Raw genomic sequence first — 20,659 nt, 5'->3', positions numbered from 1 at the left:
TTCCTGCAGTCACGAAAGCTCCAAAATTAAGAATGAATGGAACTATTATAATTATATGCTCAGCCGTCACCTGACGGGACGAGAATACTTCGCTGTCGATATCCATGAGAAGATCGCGTCTACACTTCGTCACCGCTGATACCAGAAGCGTCGCTGTGCTGTGATTAACGACCCATGACTGCGTCAGCACTCTGACAGGGCTGTCGTTCATCAGATGTCAGCTGCCACTGCTAGCGTGTGGCTGTTTCGCTGCGGCATGGCGATGTGCACATCTATCTGTACTCCACTGACAGCAACGAAGGATACCGGACTATGCATATGGTCCATGCATCAAGAACCACCACAATTACTTCGGCTCTGAGGTATCACAGACCGGAAGAGATGTGTTCTAGTGTCAATCGCTGTGGCAATACCCCAGTGTAGATATCCAGAACAGCCTCGGTGGTCTAGCGGTAGCTGAAACATTGTTTCACAGTGCATGCGAGTTTGAGAATGCACGAGGGCATAAGTGAGAGAGTATGGGTTTGGGTGTACTTTCCTTGGAGTTTTTGGGATACATTCAACCTTTTCCCCACGCTCCAAAAAGCTGCATGAGCCAGTGGTGGCCTGTCTCCCAAATTAAGACAAACCACCCTTAGCCGAGTGTCATCGCAGGTGAAAACTAGTCTCTTGTCCGTGTGCCGCCACCCATCACACATGCACCAAGTGACCTGGCTAACCAAATCAAGTAAAACTTGCTTTGTATTTCCCTTGCCAGATGGCAGACCAGCCAGTCAATCACAATGGTGGCTACTTATGTCAACCTTTGAGGTTCCAGCATCATTCATGGGAATTAGTTTTCGTGACTTTCCTGGCTGAAGGCCGTAAATGGTTGAGGGGCACCGTAGGCGGTCCTGGTTGCTTCAACCCATGGTTGAGAAGATCCAGACGTTAATTGACAAGGACCATTTCTTGTCCTAGTTCGCCAACATACAAGACATCATGCAAAAGTCCAATGAGTGATGTGGAGAATGTATCTACTCGATGTGCTCTGCCTTGTAACAGAATACAAATCTGTTTAACACGTAGGCTTTCGCGACCAATATTGTTCATAATCAATGATTTTTGGGTTTAGATCGCGTTATTTATAAATGTGTCGTAACCCTCCACCACCCGACACGGCCAATCAGTAAAAAAAGTGTCACGTTGACAAAAGACAAATAGTTCACTGCTTTAGCATAATCACAATAGAACACATTCCAAACGATTACTAATCTACAACTCGCATCGTAACAATAGCCTTATTACTAATCAAGTATATAATTACAATAACCCCCCCCTCAAATCTTTGCACCTGATGAGTTAATGAGTTAATGATGACGTCACCCTGCTGCTGCTCTATATAAGAACGGGAGACACAGCAGAGCCTCACCATTCTGGCGAATTGCCCGATGATGCTGGATGCAATTACCAGCGAAACGTCGTACTCAAATTGTAAATGTTGTGGTTTCACGCTTCAACACACCGGTGGGCTAAAGCAGTGAACTATTTGTCTTTTGTCAACGTGACATTTTTTTACTGATTGGCCGTGTCGGGTGGTGGAGGGTTACGACACATTTATAAATAACGCGATCTAAACCCAAAAATCGTTGATTATGAAGAATACAAATCTGTATCAAAAATGCATTTCAAATGTGCTCTCAAAATTACCTCCTTGCTATGAAGCAGATCAACAAACACGACATCTTTCATTTATCGATCTCTCCACGAAACAAAGGAATGTTTTACACAAGCTATAACTAACACATCCTTCTGGGCTGTGTCAGTGCAAGCCACCTTTGGACCATTATTGGTGCACAGCGTCTCAAGAGCAGCCGGGCTTGCTTCAACCGATAGTTTCGAACATCCAGACGTTAATCAGCAAGGAGCATTTCTAGTCCTAGTTAGACAAAATCTACGTCAACACGTAGTACAAAATTATAATTCGTGTTGTAGAGTATATATCTCCACTACGTGTAACTTTTAAGTGGTATGCCTTGTAACTGATGAATGATCCGAGTGCACTCCCTATTTCAAATACAATGAGTTGCTCCAGAGACAGATGCTTCCTGAAAACACAAAAATACCCTTTGTTCGAGTTCAAGTTCATTTATTAGGTATAGCCCTGTGAGCCATTCGGCTCTTGAATCGGGTGCAACCTCAACAAACAAAAAACAAAAACATGAACAAAAAACATCTTAACGTGAATATGTGACTAAGTGCAAACAGAAAATCCAAGAAGAGACAGCAAAATATTGCAGAAAAAATACACCGTACACCAACGCTGTGTGCAAAAATCCCAGTGGGATGCAAGTCAAACAACAACAACCACAAGACAACTTAGATTAAGGCCATCAATCTAACTCTGTACTACAACAAACAAACATGGCTAAACCAATACACTTTTCGAAATCACCAAAATAAAGCCATGAAAGCAATGAAAAAGCAATCATAGGAACTGTGACGGAATTTTCACAATGGCATAAACAACATGTACTACCAAAACCCTGCAGCCATAGCTGGCTGCATGAGTCACTCCACAACAGCAGGAGCATCAATCGGAGTATTATAATGTATCACCGGAATAACGGGTCTCACCCGAGTTATCTGTACAGGTTACTCCATAAACACACTTTGTCCTAACATCACTTAATAAATGTTTGACCCTTCTAGACAAAATGTTACATGTACACACACAATCAAACAAGTATTAATTCTAAATTATTGAGTCATTTTAACAAAATGTAATTACTGCACTGAAATATGCTGCATCAGATTACATCGTATTAATTAACAAGAAGCTATTTTTAAAAAATATCACCGTCTGCTTAACAGTGTATGTACAACATACTATTGCGCCATTCAAAACGAGGAGTCCATTGCATGCTGGCGTCTGGGTCAAAATTGATGAAAGTCTAAACATTACCTACAAGTTCCACAACTAAGATGCCACATCAACCATCACCCCCTACTGACAGGCTCTTGTCCACATGCAGGCCGGTGCAGGGCCACCACCTTATGCCACACAGGGGCAGCTGCGACTTGGGGATGCTCTTTGAGTGTTTGAGACGCGATACGATACGAAACTCCGAGTTGCTGGGTGATTAAGCAGGCACCATATGAATGCAATTATGATGACATAGCGAATGCTTGGGAGCTTATTGGCTTTCACTCCTGGTTAGAGATCTACGCAACCCACAGGTCCACAAACACTGGTCGCTCTTACCCTACAAGTTGCACCTAGGAATTAAGTGTTCAACTTCACATTCTTTTCATTAAAGGCCTGTGACAAAGGTTCATCTATTGGAGCGACATCATCTCAGGCTTACACATCTACCGGGTCTCCATTTGATTTTGTATTGTCTCTGAGGAAGTCCACCCACACCTCCACTTCCACAAACTGCTGGGAGTTGCCTCGCTCTGCCGCGCAGTCAGAATTCTCCTCCTGCTTCACGTTGCCTCCATCGATGTGAAGGTCCGATGTGTACAAACCTTTGATGGTAGCCAGGAGGTTTGCAGAGTACCTTGGTCTCGGAAAAGACAATCTCATGAGAGCCCACAGCGTTGTAGCAATGATCGGCAATGGCAGAAGACTCAATTTTGCCTCCTAGGTACCATCAAAGGTTTGTACACGAAGCCATCCAAATATACAAACACAGACATAATTTCAACCGTGATGATGGGTACAAACTGAGAAATCATTGGAAAGATGTTATTAACCATGCAAAACATATTTAACTACACATTTGGACCATCTTATTTGACAGGCACTATTCTTTAGTTACCGTACCATTTACTGATAGACAGTCAGTTTTGTTTTATCATGTTTAGCTTCTTTTCACACACTGGTTTCCTGCTTTAAGTTTTACTCACCCAGCAACATAGCAAGGGGCTGTTTCTTCCTGACCTGCTTTTCTGCTTCTACCATCTACATAACAAAGGCTCAGTCCCATTAGCAGCAGCCGCACTTTAACAACTCTGGCACCTCCCAGCTCAACCAGTCTACATAACAAAGGCTCAGTCCTAGCAGCAGCCTCAGCCGCACCAACCTTACCATAATAAAAAACTCCGATCCAGGGGCCTACCCTGGCTCCTTCCCCCTCAACCAGTATATATACAAGGTCGGGTCTCTTGGAATTTCTCTTTACTTGATACAGCAATCGTGCTGTGACGGTTCCACCTGAAGATGGAAGCTTGTGTTGCTTCCGAAACGTCGTGATTTTTATTTTACTTTTATTAATTTTATTTTTATTTTTTTCCTACGTGACTTTACCGAAAAAACCGAAGAGTATGAATCCTTGCAGTCACGAAAGCTTCAAATCTAGAAATTGTAAATGCCATCCCGCACGGAGTGCACCTGAAGGGTTTCACTCCAGTGTGTGTTCTCTGGTGTGCTACAAAAGCAGATAAATCTGAAAATGCCTTCCCACACACACTGCACTTGAAGGGTTTCTCTCCCGTGTGTGTTCTTTGGTGTGTTACAAGAGTAGATGAACGTGCAAACGCCTTCCCACACACATTGCACTTGAAGGGTTTCTCTCCCGTGTGTATTCTCTCGTGTGCTACAAGAGGAGATGAAAGTGCAAAGACCTTCCCACACACACTGCACTTGAAGGGTTTCTCTCCCGGGTGTGTTGTCTGGTGTTGTTTAAGATCAGATGACTGTGCAAACGCCTTCCCACACACACTGCACTTGAAGGGTTTCTCTCGTGTGTGAGTTCTCTGGTGCCGTGTCAAATGTTCAGGGCAATCCGCGCTGTATGCACACCGGTCGCATTGTTGCCTTTTTGCACCGAGCTGCGGCGAGTGCCTTTTCTCCATCAGAAAAATTCTGCAGAGGAAGCGACAGCGGAAGCGACAGCGGCAGACAAAAAAAAAGAATATCCACACCATCTACACGTAAGTATCGATGCACAGAGGAAAGCACACATACACAGTAACACATGACTTACACGTCTATACTTATTCATAAATTCATGATATAGTGAAAAAGTGTCCCAAATTCATCACACGGGCTGTTATGGAACACAATGAGAGGGCAAATGGTTATAAACATGCCTGGAAGCCCGAGTATCTTCAAAATGAATTAGGGATTTCGATCGGATCGTTGGGGGGGCATGTGCCACGCCACCCCCACTGGCTCCGTCACTTTCATGCACTGGCATGGTTCAGAGGTGGTTGTGTGTCCAGACCCACGCCTGGCCACCTTCATCTGCTCAGTATTAATGCTTCCTCACTCCCCCAAGTAATCCATTGAGGACCAATCAACACAGCCGAGGCTGTGTGTGTCTCTCTCTCTCTCTATCCGTGGTCGAGTGGATTTCCTTCCCGAGCCCAAGGTTTCCCCTCCACATGTAGAGAGTGAACACCGCCACGCGTCTTGAGTGAACACCACCAGGTGTCTAGAGTGAACACCGCCATGCGTCTAGAGTGAACACAGCCACGCGTCTAGAGTGAACACCGCCACGCGTCTAGAGTGAACACCGCCACGCATCTAGAGTGAACACCCCACGCGTCTAGAGTGAACACAGCCACGCGTCTAGAGTGAACACCGCCACGTGTCTAGAGTGAACACCCCACGCGTCTAGAATGAACACCCCACGCGTCTAGAGTGAACACCACCACGCGTCTAGAGTAAACACCACCACGCGTCTAGAGTGAACACCGCCACGCGTCTAGAGTGAACACAACCACACGTCAAGAGTGAACACCACCAAGCGTCTAGAGTGAACACCGCCATGCGTCTATAGTGAACACCACAACGTGGCTAGAGTGAACACCACCACGCGTCTAGAGTGAACACCGCCACACGTCTAGAGTGAACACCGCCACGCGTCTAGAGTGAACACCACCACGCATCTAGAGTGAACACCACCACGTGTCTAGAGTGATACAGCCAAGCATCTGGAGTGAACACCACCACGCGTCCAGAGTGAGCAAGTGTCGAGAATGAACACCACCACGCGTCTAGAGTGAACACTGCCACGTGTCCAGAGTGAACACCACCAAGCATCTAGAATGAACACCGCCACGCATCTAGAGTGAACACCGCCACGCGTCTAGAGTGAACACAACCACGTGCCTAGAGTGAACACTGCCACGTGTCCAGAGTGAACACCACCACGCGTCTAGAGTGAACACCGCCACGCGTCTAGAGTGAACACCGCCACGCGTCTAGAGTGAACACCGCCACGCGTCCAGAGTGAACACCGCCACGCGTCCAGAGTGAACACCGCCACGCGTCCAGAGTGAACACCGCCACGCGTCCAGAGTGAACACCACCACGCGTCTAGAGTGAACTCCGCCACGCGTCTAGAGTGAACACCGTGACGCGTCTAGAGTGAACACCGCCACGCGTCTAGAATGAACACTGCCACGCATCCAGAATGAACACCGCCACGCGTCCAGAGTAAACACCGCCACGCATCTGGAGTGAACACCGCCACGCGTCTAGAGTGAACACCACCACGCGTCTAGAGTGAACACCGCCACGCGTCTAGAGTGAACACTGCCACGCGTCTAGAGTAAACACCGCCACGCTTCTAGAGTGAACACCGCCACGCGTCTAGAGTGAACACCGCCACGTGTCTAGAGTGAAGACCGCCACGTGTCTAGAGTGAACACCGCCACGCGTCTAGAGTGAACACCCCACGCGTCTAGAGTGAACACAGCCACGCGTCTAGAGTGAACACCGCCACGGGTCGAGAGTGAACACCCCACGCGTCTAGAATGAACACCCCATGCGTCTAGAGTGAACACCACCACGCGTCTAGAGTAAACACCACCACGCGTCTAGAGTGAACACCGCCACGCGTCTAGAGTGAACACAACCACACGTCTAGAGTGAACACCACCAAGCGTCTAGAGTGAACACCGCCACGCGTCTATAGTGAACAACACCACGTGGCTAGAGTGAACACCACCACGCGTCTAGAGTGAACACCGCCACACGTCTAGAGTGAACACCGCCACGCGTCTAGAGTGAACACCACCACGCATCAAGAGTGAACACCACCACGTGTCTAGAGTGATACAGCCAAGCATCTGGAGTGAACACCACCATGCGACTAGTGAACACCACCACGCGTCTAGAGTGAGCACGTGTCGAGAATGAACACCACCACGCGTCTAGAGTGAACACTGCCACGTGTCCAGAGTGAACACCACCAAGCATCTAGAATGAACACCGCCACGCGTCTAGAGTGAACACAGCCACGTGCCTAGAGTGAACACTGCCACGTGTCCAGAGTGAACACCACCACGCGTCTAGAGTGAACACAGCCACGCGTCTAGAGTGAACACCGCCACGCGTCTAGAGTAAACACCGCCACGCGTCCAGAGTGAACACCGCCACGCGTCCAGAGTGAACACCGCCACACGTCCAGAGTGAACACCGCCACGCGTCCAGAGTGAACACCGCCATGCGTCCACATTGAACACCGCCACGCATCCAGAGTGAACACCGCCACGCGTCTTGAGTGAACACCGCCACGCGTCCAGAGTGAACACCACCACGCGTCCAGAGTAAACACCGCCACGCGTCTACAGTGAACACCGCCACGCGTCTAGAGTGAACACCGCCACACGTCTAGAGTGAACACCGCCACGTATCTAGAGTGAACACCGCCACGTGTCTAGAGTGAACACTCCATGCGTCTGAGTGTACACCACCACGCGTCTAGATTGAACACCGCCACGCGTTTAGAGTGAACACCACCACGCGGCTAGAGTGAACACCACCACGCGTCTAGAGTGAACACCACCAAGCATCTAGAGTGAACACCGCCACGCGTCTAGAGTGAACACCGCCACGCGTCTAGAGTAAACACCGCCACGCGTCTAGAGTGAACACAGCCACGTGCGTAGAGTGAACACTGCCACGTGTCCAGAGTGAACACCACCACGCGTCTAGAGTGAACACCGCCACGCGTCTAGTGAACAACGCCACGCGTCTAGAGTGAACACCGCCACGCGTCCAGAGTGAACACCGCCACGCGTCCAGAGTGAACACCGCCACGCGTCCAGAGTGAACAACGCCATGCGTCTAGAGTGAACACCGCCACGCGTCGAGAGTGAACACCCCACGCGTCTAGAATGAACACCCCACGCGTCTAGAGTGAACACCACCACGCGTCTAGAGTGAACACCACCACGCGTCTAGAGTAAACACCACCACGCGTCTAGAGTGAACACCGCCACGCGTCTAGAGTGAACACAACCACACGTCTAGAGTGAACACCACCAAGCGTCTAGAGTGAACACCGCCACGCGTCTATAGTGAACACCACCACGTGGCTAGAGTGAACACCACCACGCGTCTAGAGTGAACACCGCCACACGTCGAGAGTGAACACCGCCACGTGTCTAGAGTGAACACCACCACGCATCTAGAGTGAACACCACCACGCGGCTAGAGTGAACACCACCACGCGTCTAGAGTGAACATCACCAAGCATCTAGAGTGAACACCGCCACGCGTCTAGAGTGAACACCGCCACGCGTCTAGAGTAAACACCGCCACGCGTCTAGAGTCAACACAGCCACGTGCCTAGACTGAACACTGCCACGTGTCCAGAGTGAACACCACCACGCGTCTAGAGTGAACACCACCACGCGTCTAGAGTGAACAACGCCACGCGTCTAGAGTGAACACCGCCACGCGTCCAGAGTGAACACCGCCACGCATCCAGAGTGAACACCGCCACGCGTCCAGAGTGAACACCGCCACGCGTCCAGAGTGAACACCGCCATGCGTCTAGAGTGAACACCGCCACGCGTCGAGAGTGAACACCCCACGCGTCTAGAATGAACACCCCACGCGTCTAGAGTGAACACCACCACGCGTCTAGAGTAAACACCACCACGCGTCTAGAGTGAACACCGCCACGCGTCTAGAGTGAACACAACCACACGTCTAGAGTGAACACCACCAAGCGTCTAGAGTGAACACCGCCACGCGTCTATAGTGAACACCACCACGTGGCTAGAGTGAACACCACCGCGCGTCTAGAGTGAACACCGCCACACGTCGAGAGTGAACACCGCCACGTGTCTAGAGTGAACACCACCACGCATCTAGAGTGAACACCACCACGTGTCTAGAGTGATACAGCCAAGAATCTGGAGTGAACACCACCATGCAACTAGTGAACACCACCACGCGTCTAGAGTGAGCACGTGTCGAGAATGAACACCACCACACGTCTAGAGTGAACACTGCCACGTGTCCAGAGTGAACACCACCAAGCATCTAGAATGAACACCGCCACGCGTCTAGAGTGAACACCGCCACGCGTCTAGAGTGAACACAGCCACGTGCCTAGAGTGAACACTGCCACGTGTCCAGAGTGAACACCACCACGCGTCTAGAGTGAACACCGCCATGCGTCTAGAGTGAACACCGCCACGCGTCTAGAATGAACACCGCCACGCGTCCAGAGTGAACACCGCCACGCGTCCAGAGTGAACACCGCCACGCGTCCAGAGTGAACACCGCCACGCGTCCAGAGTGAACACCGCCATGCGTCCACATTGAACACCGCCACGCATCCAGAGTGAACACCGCCACGCGTCTTGAGTGAACACCGCCACGCGTCCATAGTGAACACCACCACGCGTCCAGAGTAAACACCGCCACGCGTCTAAAGTGAACACCGCCACGCGTCTAGAGTGAACACCGCCACACGTCTAGAGTGAACACCGCCACGTGTCTAGAGTGAACACCGTCACGTGTCTAGAGTGAACACCCCATGCGTCTGAGTGTACACCACCACGCGTCTAGAGTGAACACCACCAAGCATCTAGAGTGAACACCACCACGCATCTAGAGTGAACACCACCACGCGGCTAGAGTGAACACCACCACGCGTCTAGAGTGAACACCACCAAGCATCTAGAGTGAACACCGCCACGCGTCTAGAGTGAACACCGCCACGCGTCTAGAGTAAACACCGCCACGCGTCTAGAGTGAACACAGCCACGTGCCTAGACTGAACATTGCCACGTGTCCAGAGTGAACACCACCACGCGTCTAGAGTGAACACCGCCACGCGTCTAGAGTGAACAACGCCACGCGTCTAGAGTGAACACCGCCACGCGTCCAGAGTGAACACCGCCACGCATCCAGAGTGAACACCGCCACGCGTCCAGAGTGAACACCGCCACGCGTCCAGAGTGAACACCGCCATGCGTCTAGAGTGAACACCGCCACGCGTCGAGAGTGAACACCCCACGTGTCTAGAATGAACACCCCACGCGTCTAGAGTGAACACCACCACGCGTCTAGAGTAAACACCACCACGCATCTAGAGTGAACACCGCCACGCGTCTAGAGTGAACACAACCACACGTCTAGAGTGAACACCACCAAGCGTCTAGAGTGAACACCGCCACGCGTCTATAGTGAACACCACCACGTGGCTAGAGTGAACACCACCACGCGTCTAGAGTGAACACCGCCACACGTCGAGAGTGAACACCGCCACGTGTCTAGAGTGAACACCACCACGCATCTAGAGTGAACACCACCACGTGTCTAGAGTGATACAGCCAAGCATCTGGAGTGAACACCACCATGCAACTAGTGAACACCACCACGCATCTAGAATGAGCACGTGTCGAGAATGAACACCACCACACGTCTAGAGTGAACACTGCCACGTGTCCAGAGTGAACACCACCAAGCATCTAGAATGAACACCGCCACGCGTCTAGAGTGAACACCGCCACGCGTCTAGAGTGAACACAGCCACGTGCCTAGAGTGAACACTGCCACGTGTCCAGAGTGAACACCATCACGCGTCTAGAGTGAACACCGCCATGCGTCTAGAGTGAACACCGCCACGCGTCTAGAGTGAACACCGCCACGCGTCCAGAGTGAACACCGCCACGCGTCCAGAGTGAACACCGCCACGCGTCCAGAGTGAACACCGCCATGCGTCCACATTGAACACCGCCACGCATCCAGAGTGAACACCGCCACGCGTCTTGAGTGAACACCGCCACGCGTCCATAGTGAACACAACCACGCGTCCAGAGTAAACACCGCCACGCGTCTAAAGTGAACACCGCCACGCGTCTAGAGTGAACACCGCCACACGTCTAGAGTGAACACCGCCACGTGTCTAGAGTGAACACCGCCACGTGTCTAGAGTGAACACCCCATGCGTCTGAGTGTACACCACCACGCGTCTAGAGTGAACACCACCAAGCATCTAGAGTGAACACCGCCACGCGTATAGAGTGAACACCGCCACGCGTCTAGAGTAAACACCGCCACGCGTCTAGAGTGAACACAGCCACGTGCCTAGAGTGAACACTGCCACGTGTCCAGAGTGAACACCACCACGCGTCTAGAGTGAACACCGCCACGCGTCTAGAGTGAACACCGCCACGCGTCTAGAGTGAACACCGCCACGCGTCCAGAGTGAACACCGCCACGCGTCCAGTGAACACCGCCACGCGTCCAGAGTGAACACTGCCACGCGTCCAGAGTGAACACCCCCATGCGTCCACATTGAACACCGCCACGCGTCCAGAGTGAACACCGCCACGCGTCTTGAGTGAACACCGCCACGCGTCCAGAGTGAACACCACCACGCGTCCAGAGTGAACACCACCACGCGTCTAGAGTGAACTCCGCCACGCGTCTAGAGTGAACACCGTCACGCGTCTAGAGTGAACACCGCCACACGTCTAGAATGAACACTGCCACGCATCCAGAGTGAACACCGCCACGCGTCCAGAATGAACACCGCCACGCGTCCAGAGTAAACACCGCCACGCGTCTAGAGTGAACACCGCCATGCGTCTAGAGTGAACACCGCCACACATCTAGAGTGAACACCGCCACGTGTCTAGAGTGAACACCGCCACGTGTCTAGAGTGAACACCCCATGCGTCTGAGTGTACACCACCACGCGTCTAGATTGAACACCGCCACGCGTCTAGAGTGAACACCGCCACGCGGCTAGAGTGAACACCACCACGCGTCTAGAGTGAACACCACCAAGCATCTAGAGTGAACACCGCCACGCGTCTAGAGTGAACACCGCCACGCGTCTAGAGTAAACACCGCCACGCGTCTAGAGGGAACACCACCACGCGTCTAGAGTGAACACCGCCAAGCATCTAGAGTGAACACCACCAAGCGACTAGAGTGAACACCACCACGCGTCTAGAGTGAACACGTGTCTAGAGTGAACACCACCATGCGTCTAGCGTGAACACAGCCACGTGTCAAGAGTGAACACCGCCACGTGTCCAGAGTGAACACCAGCACGCGTTTACAGTGAACACCGCCACGCGTCTAGAGTGAACACCGCCACGTGCCCAGAGTGAACACCGCCACACGTCTAGAGTGAACACCGCCACGTGTCCAGAGTGAACACCGCCACGTGTCTAGAGTGAACACCACCACACGTCCAGAGTGAACACCGCCAAATGTCTAGAGTGAACACCACCACGCGTCTAGAGTGAACACCGCCACGCGTCTAGAGTGAACACTGCCACGCGTCTAGAGTGAACACCGCCACGCGTCTAGAGTGAACACCGCCACGCGTCTAGAGTGAACACCACCACGTGTCTAGAGTGAACACCGCCACGCGTCTAGAGTGAACACCGCCACGCGTCTAGAGTGAACACCGCCACGCGTCTAGAGTGAACACCACCACGCGTCTAGAGTGAACACCACCACGCATCCAGAGTGAACACCGCCACGCGTCTAGAGTGAACACTGCCACGCGTCTAGAGTGAATACCACCACGCGTCTAGAGTGAACACCGCCAAGCATCTAGAGTGAACACCACCACGCGACTAGAGTGAACACCACCACGCGTCTAGAGTGAACACGTGTCTAGAGTAAACAACACCACGCGTCTAGAGTGAACACAGCCACGTGCCTAGAGTGAACACCACCACGCGTCTAGAGTGAACACCGCCACGCGTCTAGAGTGAACACCGCCACACGTCTAGAGTGAACACCACCACACATCTAGATTGAACTCCGCCACGCGTCTAGAGTGAACACCGTCACGCGTCTAGAGTGAACACCGCCACGCATCTAGAATGAACACCGCCACGCATCCAGAGTGAACACCGCCACGCTTCCAGAATGAACACCACCACGTGTCATGAGTGAACACCGCCACGCGTCTAGAGTGAACACCGCCACACATCTAGTGAACACCGCCATGCGTCTAGAGTGAACACCGCCATGCATCTAGAGTGAACACCGCCACGCGTCTAGAGTGAACACCACCATGCGTCTAGAGTGAACACCACCACGCATCCAGAGTAAACACCACCACGTGTCTAGAGTGAACACCACCACGCGTCTAGAGTGAACACCACCACGCGTCTAGAGTGAACACCGCCACGCGTCTAGAGTGAACACCGCCATGCGTCTAGAGTGAACACCACCACGCATCCAGAGTGAACACCGCCACGCGTCTAGAGTGAACAACGCCACGCGTCTAGAGTGAACAACGCCACGCGTCCAGAGTGAACACCGCCACGCATCCAGAGTGAACACCGCCACGCGTCCAGAGTGAACACCGCCACGCGTCCAGAGTGAACACCGCCATGCGTCTAGAGTGAACACCGCCACGCGTCGAGAGTAAACACCACCACGCGTCTAGAGTGAACACCGCCACGCGTCTAGAGTGAACACAACCACACGTCTAGAGTGAACACCACCAAGCGTCTAGAGTGAACACCGCCACGCGTCTATAGTGAACACCACCACGTGGCTAGAGTGAACACCACCACGCGTCTAGAGTGAACACCGCCACACGTCGAGAGTGAACACCACCACGTGTCTAGAGTGAACACCACCACGCATCTAGAGTGAACACCACCACGTGTCTAGAGTGATACAGCCAAGCATCTGGAGTGAACACCACCATGCAACTAGTGAACACCACCACACGTCTAGAGTGAGCACGTGTCGAGAATGAACACCACCACACGTCTAGAGTGAACACTGCCACGTGTCCAGAGTGAACACCACCAAGCATCTAGAATGAACACCGCCACGCGTCTAGAGTGAAGACCGCCACGCGTCTAGAGTGAACACAGCCACGTGCCTAGAGTGAACACTGCCACGTGTCCAGAGTGAACACCACCACGCGTCTAGAGTGAACACCGCCATGCGTCTAGAGTGAACACCGCCACGCGTCTAGAGTGAACACCGCCACGCGTCCAGAGTGAACACCGCCACGCGTCCAGAGTGAACACCGCCACGCGTCCAGAGTGAACACCACAACGCGACTAGAGTGAACACCACCACGCATCTCGAGTGAACACCGCCACGCGTCCAGAATGAACACCGCCACGCGTCCAGAGTAAACACCGCCACGCGTCTAGAGTGAACACCGCCACGCGTCTAGAGTGAACACCGCCACACGTCTAGAGTGAACACCGCCACGTGTCTAGAGTGAACACCGCCACGTGCCTAGAGTGAACACCCCATGCGTCTGAGTGTACACCACCACGCGTCTAGATTGAACACCGCCACGCGTCTAGAGGGAACACCACCACGCGTCTAGAGTGAACACCGCCAAGCATCTAGAGTGAACACCACCACGCGACTAGAGTGAACACCACCACGCATCTCGAGTGAACACGTGTCTAGAGTGAACACCAACACGCGTCTAGCGTGAACACAACCACGTGTCTCGAGTGAACACCTCCACGCGTCCAGAGTGAACACCGCCACGCGTCTAGAGTGAACACCGCCACGCGTCTAGAGTGAACACCCCCACGCGTCTAGAGTGAACACCGCCACGCGTCTAGAGTGAACACCGCCACGCGTCTAGAGTGAACACCGTCACGCGTCTAGAGTGAACACCGCCACGCCTCTAGAATGAACATTGCCACGCATCCAGAGTGAACACCGCCACGCGTCCAGAATGAACACCGCCACGCGTCTAGAGTGAACACCCCATGCGTCTAGAGTGTACACCACCACGCGTCTAGAGTGAACACTGCCACGAGTCTAGAGTGAACACCGCCACGTGTCTAGAGTGAACACCACCAAGCATCTAGAGTGAACACCGCCACGAGTCTAGAGTGAACACTGCCACGTGTCTAGAGTGAACACCACCACGCGTCCAGAGTGAACACCGCCAAGCATCTAGAGTGAACACCACCACGCGACTAGAGTGAACACCACCACGCGTCTAGAGTGAACACGTGTCTAGAGTGAACACCACAACGCGTCTAGAGTGAACACAGCCACGTGTCTAGAGTGAACACCGCCACATGTCTAGAGTGAACACCGCCACGTGTCCAGAGTGAACACCGCCACGCGTCTAGAGTGAACACCACCACACGTCCAGAGTAGAGTGAACACCGCCACGCGTCCAGAGTGAACACCGCCACGCGTCTAGAGTGAACACCGCCACGCGTCTAGAGTGAACACCGCCACACGTCTAGAGTGAACACCGCCACGTGTCTAGAGTGAACACCACCATGCATCTAGAGTGAACACCACCACGCAACCAGAGTGAACAACACCACGTGTCTAGAGTGAACACCACCACGCGTCTAGAGTGAACACCGCCACGCGTCTAGAGTGAACACCGCCACGTGTCTAGAGTGAACACCACCACGCGTATAGAGTGAACACCACCACGCATCCAGAGTGAACACCGCCACGTGTCTAGAGTGAACACCACCACGCGTCTAGAGTGAACACCACCACGCGTCTAGAGTGAACACCACCACGTGTTTAGAGTGAACACCACCAAGCATCTAGAATGAACACCACCACACGTCTAGAGTGAACACCACCACGCGTCTAGAGTGAACACCAACAAGCGTCTAGAGTGAACACTGCCACGCGTCTAGAGTGAACACCGCCACGCATCTAGAGTGAACACTGCCACGCGTCTAGAGTGAACACCACCACGCGTCTAGAGTGAACACCGCCACGCGACTAGAGTGAACACCACCACGCGTCTAGAGTGAACACCACCACGTGTCTAGAGTGAACAACACCACGCGTCTAGAATGAACACCACTACACGTCTAGAGTGAACACCACCACGCGTCTAGAGTGAACACCAACAAGCGTCTAGAGTGAACACCGCCACGCGTCTAGAGTGAACACCGCCACGCATCTAGAGTGAACACTGCCACGCGTCTAGAGTGAACACAGCCAAACGTCTAGAGTGAACACCACCACGCATCTAGAGTGAACACCGCCACGCGACTAGAGTGAACACCACCACGCGTCTAGAGTGAACACGTGTCTAGAGTGAACAACACCACGCGTCTAGAGTGAACACAGCAACGTGCCTAGAGTGAACACTGCCACGTGTCCAGAGTGAACACCATCATGCGTCTAGAGTGAACACCGCCACGCGTCTAGAGTGAACACCGCCACGCGTCTAGAGTGAACACCGCCACGCGTCCAGAGTGAACACCGCCACGCGTCCAGAGTGAACACTGCCACGCGTCCAGAGTGAACACCGCCACGCGTCCAGAGTGAACACCGCCACGCGTCTAGAGTGAACACCGCCACGCGTCTAGAGTGAACACCGCCACACGTCTAGAGTGTACACCACCACGCGTCTAGATTGAACACCGCCACGCGTCTAGAGTGAACACCGCCACGCAACTAGAGTGAACACCACCACGCGTCTAGAGTAAACACCGCCACACGTTTAGAGGGAACACCACCACGCGTCTAGAGTGAACACCGCCAAGCATCTAGAGTGATCACCACAACGCGACTAGAGTGAACACCACCACGCATCTCGAGTGAACACCGCCACGCGTCCAGAGTAAACACCGCCACGCGTCTAGAGTGAACACCGCCACGCGTCTAGAGTGAACACCGCCACATGTCTAGAGTGAACACCGCCACGTGTCTAGAGTGAACACCGCCACGTGTCTAGAGTGAACACCGCCACGTGTCTAGAGTGAACACCCCATGCGTCTGAGTGTACACCACCACGCGTCTAGATTGAACACCGCCACGCGTCTAGAGGGAACACCACCACGCGTCTAGAGTGAACACCGCCAAGCATCTAGAGTGAACACCACCACGCGACTAGAGTGAACACCACCACGCATCTCGAGTGAACACGTGTCTAGAGTGAACACCAACATGCGTCTAGCGTGAACACAACCACGTGTCTCGAGTGAACACCTCCACGCGTCCAGAGTGAACACCGCCACGCGTCTAGAGTGAACACCGCCACGCGTCTAGAGTGAACACCCCCACGCGTCTAGAGTGAACACCGCCACGCGTCTAGAGTGAACACCGCCACGCGTCTAGAGTGAACACCGTCACGCGTCTAGAGTGAACACCGCCACGCCTCTAGAATGAACATTGCCACGCATCCAGAGTGAACACCGCCACGCGTCCAGAATGAACACCGCCACGCGTCTAGAGTGAACACCCCATGCGTCTAGAGTGTACACCACCACGCGTCTAGAGTGAACACTGCCACGAGTCTAGAGTGAACACCGCCACGCGTCTAGAGTGAACACCACCAAGCATCTAGAGTGAACACCGCCACGAGTCTAGAGTGAACACCGCCACATGTCTAGAGTGAACACCACCACGCGTCTAGAGTGAACACCGCCAAGCATCTAGAGTGAACACCACCACGCGACTAGAGTGAACACACCCACGCGTCTAGAGTGAACACGTGTCTAGAGTGAACACCACAACGCGTCTAGAGTGAACACAGCCACGTGTCTAGAGTGAACACCGCCACGTGTATAGAGTGAACACCACAACGCGTCTAGAGTGAACACCGCCACGCGTCTAGAGTGAACACCGCCACGTGCCCAGAGTGAACACCGCCACATGTCTAGAGTGAACACCGCCACGTGTCCAGAGTGAACACCGCCACGCGTCTAGAGTGAACACCACCACACGTCCAGAGTAGAGTGAACACCGCCACGTGTCTAGAGTGAACACCACCACGCGTCTAGTGTGAACACCACCAAGCATCTAGAGTGAACACCACCACGCGACTAGAGTGAACACCGCCACACGTCTAGAGTGAACACCACCATGCGTCTAGAGTGAACACCACCACGCATCCAGAGTGAACAACACCACGTGTCTAGAGTGAACACCACCACGCGTCTCGAGTGAACACCGCCACGCGTCCAGAATGAACACCGCCACGCGTCCAGAGTAAACACCGCCACGCGTCTAGAGTGAACACCGCCACGCGTCTAGAGTGAACACTGCCACACGTCTAGAGTGAACACCGCCACGTGTCTAGAGTGAACACCGCCACGTGTCTAGAGTGAACACCCCATGCGTCTGAGTGTACACCACCACGCGTCTAGATTGAACACCGCCACGCGTCTAGAGGGAACACCACCACGCGTCTAGAGTGAACACCGCCAAGCATCTAGAGTGAACACCACCACGCGACTAGAGTGAACACCACCACGCATCTCGAGTGAACACGTGTCTAGAGTGAACACCAACACGCGTCTAGCATGAACACAACCACGTGTCTCGAGTGAACACCGCCACGCGTCTAGAGTGAACACCGCCACGCATCTAGAGTGAACACCCCCACGCGTCTAGAGTGAACACCGCCACGCGTCTAGAGTGAACACCGCCACGCGTCTACAGTGAACACCGTCACGCGTCTAGAGTGAACACCGCCACGCCTCTAGAATGAACATTGCCACGCATCCAGAGTGAACACCGCCACGCGTCCAGAATGAACACCGTCACGCGTCTAGAGTGAACACCCCATGCGTCTAGAGTGTACACCACCACGCGTCTAGAGTGAACACTGCCACGAGTCTAGAGTGAACACCACCACGTGTCTAGAGTGAACACCACCAAGCATCTAGAGTGAACACCGCCACGAGTCTAGAGTGAACACCGCCACGTGTCTAGAGTGAACACCACCACGCGTCTAGAGTGAACACGTGTCTAGAGTGAACACCACAACGCGTCTAGAGTGAACACAGCCACGTGTCTAGAGTGAACACTGCCACGTGTCTAGAGTGAACACCACAACGCGTCTAGAGTGAACACCGCCACGCGTCTAGAGTGAACACCGCCACGTGCCCAGAGTGAACACCGCCACATGTCTAGAGTGAACACCGCCACGTGTCCAGAGTGAACACCGCCACGCGTCTAGAGTGAACACCACCACACGTCCAGAGTAGAGTGAACACCGCCACGTGTCTAGAGTGAACACCACCACGCGTCTAGTGTGAACACCACCAAGCATCTAGAGTGAACACCACCACGCGACTAGAGTGAACACCGCCACACGTCTAGAGTGAACACCACCATGCGTCTAGAGTGAACACCACCACGTGTCCAGAGTGAACACCACCATGCGTCTAGAGTGAACACCACCACGCATCCAGAGTGAACAACACCACGTGTCTAGAGTGAACACCACCATGCGTCTCGAGTGAACACCGCCACGCGTCCAAAATGAACACCGCCACGCGTCCAGAGTAAACACCGCCACGCGTCTAGAGTGAACACCGCCACGCGTCTAGAGTGAACACTGCCACACGTCTAGAGTGAACACCGCCACGTGTCTAGAGTGAACACCGCCACGTGTCTAGAGTGAACACCCCATGCGTCTGAGTGTACACCACCACGCGTCTAGATTGAACACCGCCACGCGTCTAGAGGGAACACCACCACGCGTCTAGAGTGAACACCGCCAAGCATCTAGAGTGAACACCACCACGCGACTAGAGTGAACACCACCACGCATCTCGAGTGAACACGTGTCTAGAGTGAACACCAACACGCGTCTAGCATGAACACAACCACGTGTCTCGAGTGAACACCTCCACGCGTCCAGAGTGAACACCGCCACGCGTCTAGAGTGAACACCGCCACGCGTCTAGAGTGAACACCCCCACGCGTCTAGAGTGAACACCGCCACGCGTCTAGAGTGAACACCGCCACGCGTCTACAGTGAACACCGTCACGCGTCTAGAGTGAACACCGCCACGCCTCTAGAATGAACATTGCCACGCATCCAGAGTGAACACCGCCACGCGTCCAGAATGAACACCGCCACGCGTCTAGAGTGAACACCCCATGCGTCTAGAGTGTACACCACCACGCGTCTAGAGTGAACACTGCCACGAGTCTAGAGTGAACACCGCCACGTGTCTAGAGTGAACACCACCAAGCATCTAGAGTGAACACCGCCACGAGTCTAGAGTGAACACCGCCACGTGTCTAGAGTGAACACCACCACGCGTCTAGAGTGAACACCGCCAAGCATCTAGAGTGAACACCACCACGCGACTAGAGTGAACACCACCACGCGTCTAGAGTGAACACGTGTCTAGAGTGAACACCACAACGCGTCTAGAGTGAACACAGCCACGTGTCTAGAGTGAACACTGCCACGTGTCTAGAGTGAACACCACAACGCGTCTAGAGTGAACACCGCCACGCGTCTAGAGTGAACACCGCCACGTGCCCAGAGTGAACACCGCCACATGTCTAGAGTGAACACCGCCACGTGTCCAGAGTGAACACCGCCACGCGTCTAGAGTGAACACCACCACACGTCCAGAGTAGAGTGAACACCGCCACGTGTCTAGAGTGAACACCACCACGCGTCTAGTGTGAACACCACCAAGCATCTAGAGTGAACACCACCACGCGACT

The 20,659-nt window shown here is 53.4% G+C and overlaps 1 long non-coding RNA gene across 1 annotated transcript in view; it reads right to left on the bottom strand.

The window, feature by feature from the left end:
* Positions 1-2,107: 2,107 nt before the first annotated feature.
* LOC144732965 (uncharacterized) overlaps positions 2,108-20,659 on the bottom strand; it is a 62,925-nt gene continuing 44,373 nt past the window's right edge. Inside the window, exon 3 of the long non-coding RNA XR_013588289.1 lies at positions 2,108-4,849. This is a non-coding gene — a long non-coding RNA (uncharacterized LOC144732965). The remainder of the gene's footprint in view (positions 4,850-20,659) is intronic.

The sequence above is a fragment of the Lampetra planeri genome, chromosome 45 (assembly GCF_965212315.1).
Source record: "Lampetra planeri chromosome 45, kcLamPlan1.2.h2, whole genome shotgun sequence".
NCBI lineage: Eukaryota > Metazoa > Chordata > Hyperoartia > Petromyzontiformes > Petromyzontidae > Lampetra > Lampetra planeri.
Note: the sequence above shows the minus strand (reverse complement) of the source record. Positions and strands in the feature narration are given on the sequence as shown.